The sequence below is a fragment of the Macaca thibetana genome, chromosome 6 (assembly GCF_024542745.1).
Source record: "Macaca thibetana thibetana isolate TM-01 chromosome 6, ASM2454274v1, whole genome shotgun sequence".
Classification (NCBI taxonomy): domain Eukaryota; kingdom Metazoa; phylum Chordata; class Mammalia; order Primates; family Cercopithecidae; genus Macaca; species Macaca thibetana.
Window position 1 is genome coordinate 132,000,856 of NC_065583.1, and position 2,944 is coordinate 132,003,799.

Sequence of the window (2,944 nt, forward strand, 5' to 3'; positions counted from 1 at the left end):
TAAATTAGGTATAATTGTAAGATTTCATAAGAAATAAACTACTTTTAGGCCGGGCGCGGTGGCTCAAGCCTGTAATCCCAGCACTTTGGGAGGCCGAGACGGGCGGATCACGAGGTCAGGAAATCGAAACCATCCTGGCTAACCCGGTGAAACCCCGTCTCTACGAAAAAATACAAAAAACTAGCCAGGCGAGGCGGCGGGCGCCTGTAGTCCCAGCTACTCGGGAGGCGGAGGCAGGAGAATGGCGTAAACCCGGACGGCGGAGCTTGCAGTGAGCTGAGATCCGGCTACTGCACTCCCGCCTGGGCGACAGAGTGAGACTCCGTCTCAAAAAAAAAAAAAAAAAAAGAAATAAACTACTTTTGTAATAACCTAGAAAAGGTCTATAGTTCATAGTAACAAGCCTTTGCAAACACATGCCAGGAAAAATCTTAGAAATTATAAAGCTATGGGAAATGCATGGAAAAATATTGAATTTTCTCTTATCCTAAATGAAGTTTTCCTTGAAAACTTTTTTTTATTTTACAATAAACTACTTTAATTTTTAAAATAATATATAATTGTATTAAAGGATTATTATGCTCTGGCTTATACCTCTCTAACTTCAAACTTACAATGTAATCCTGATATGGGAAAAGTGGAAAGCACAAAAATGAAAGAATGCTAATAGGCTACAAAAGTATATTAATTTAGAATGCATTCCCTAAAAAATGCCAAGAGTGATCTCACTCACATAGAAAAACACATTATCTGTAGCATATGTGAAGTGGAAATTCATTAAATGTAAGGCATGCACTCAGCAATATTAATTTTATTTACAGTCATGCCACGCTTAACGATAGGGAGACATTCTGTGAAATGCATCATTAGGCAATTTCCTCATTGTGCAAACATCATAGAGTGTACTTACACCACCCTAGATGGTATAGCCTGCTGCAAACCTATGCTACATGTATAGCCTTTTGCTTCTAGACTACACACCTGTACAGCATGTTACTGTACAGAATACTGTAGGCAACTGGAACATAAGGATAAGCATTTGTTTATCTAAACATATCTACACATAGAAAAGGTACAGTAAAATACTATATTATAATCTTACAGGACCACCATTGTACATGAAGTCTGTCATTGACCCAAACATTTTTATGCCACACATGACTGCAATGCTTTTTAACACATATTGCTAAATATCACACTTGTAATTTATTGTTCAGAATCTGTTTTCCATACTAGACTATAAACCGTAAGAAAGTAGACATGTCTTTGTTGCTTAATAGTGTATTTTCACCATCTAAACCCACACTACCAATAGTCACTTGCCACATGTGGCTATCATATGCTTGAAATCTGAATTGAATTGTACTGTAAATAAAATACACACTAAATGTTGAAGGCTTGATTTTAAAAATTGCAGTATTTAAATAATGTTTACTTTTAAGGTGAAAATATTTTACATAGTGTGCTAAATAAAATCTATAAAAACCTAATTTACCTCTATCTTTTCTACTATTCTTCATATAGAAACTATAAAATTAAAAAATGCATATATGTGATTTGCATTATATTTCTATTGGAAAATATTAATTTAAATTGTGCATAACCTGTTGTAGACTTTGCACAAACTCCCTCATAGAATAAATGAACATATTTCTGCCGGGCGTGGTGGCTTATGTCTGTAATCCCAGCACTTTGGGAGGCCGAGGCGGGAGGATCACCTGAGGTCAGAAGTTTGAGACCAACCTGGTTAATATGGGAAAACCTTGTCTCTACTAAAAATACAAAAATTAGCTGGGTGTGGTGGCATGCACCTGTAGTCCCAGCTACTGGAGAGGCTGAGGCAGGAGGATTGGTTAAACCCAGGAGGTGGAGGTTGCAGTGAGCCGAGATCACCCCACTGCACTCCTACCTGGGCAACAGAGGGAGACTCCGTCAAAACAACAACAACAAAAAGAATAAATGAACATATTTCATAATATGTTAAAGTAGCTGTTTCATGCCACAATTAATTATTGTCAGTTTATAACACTAATTAAGACCATATTCTTTTAAAATTCTAGGAAATTTTCTGGAGAAATAATTTTTCTCCTTTATGTTCAATATAGCTGATTTTATTTTTCAACATACTACTACTGTTCACATTATCTATACCATGTAGTACAGGTAAATTTTAGTTTCTTGATAGGATATGACACGGTAAAACATGGCTGTTTAAAAGAAAATCAAAATTTGCAATTTTTCTCATAAAACAAATGACATATTTCCTACTTTACTTAAAATTGAATTACTATTTTCTCTGAATTGACAGGATGTTTTGACCTTGTTAAACCTTTTGGTGATACATACCATCATATTTAAAACAAATATTTTACCAATGTTCTTTGAAATAGAGGCATGCTGCTATTATACCCCCCAGCAAAGGCCATCTGCCTCCTCTCTGTTTTGCAGATGCTTGCTCACTGTGGCACAAGTTCTTTACAAGAACCAGCCTATGTATCTAAGTTAGTACTTATGGGCAAGACCAAAGCTCTACTGAGTTGAATATTAAAGTTTAATAGAGCTTGGGAACATCCAGTTTGAATATAATTAAATTAAGAGTTACAGTTAAAGCGCATTTTTGAGAGCATCGTATTACCATCTGGCTGTCCTCTACCTGAAGCATTCGTGGTCTATAAAATTGAGATATCGATCTTGATGACAAGGAATGATGGTGGATTCTGACAGAATACAAACACAAGATGAGTTTTTCAGCAGCACAAGAAAGTATGTTTTAAATAGCACTTTTTTCCCCCCAGAGAATTCTGTACCTGGCCCATGAAATCTCGCCCAATCCTCTTATGTCACAAATGAATCAACCGAATGACTTTGAGCGGTAAAGTGAGGGGCTCAAGGTCTCAGAGTAAAATCAACCAATTCTCTTCCCAGTAGTGTGCATGATCCTCCC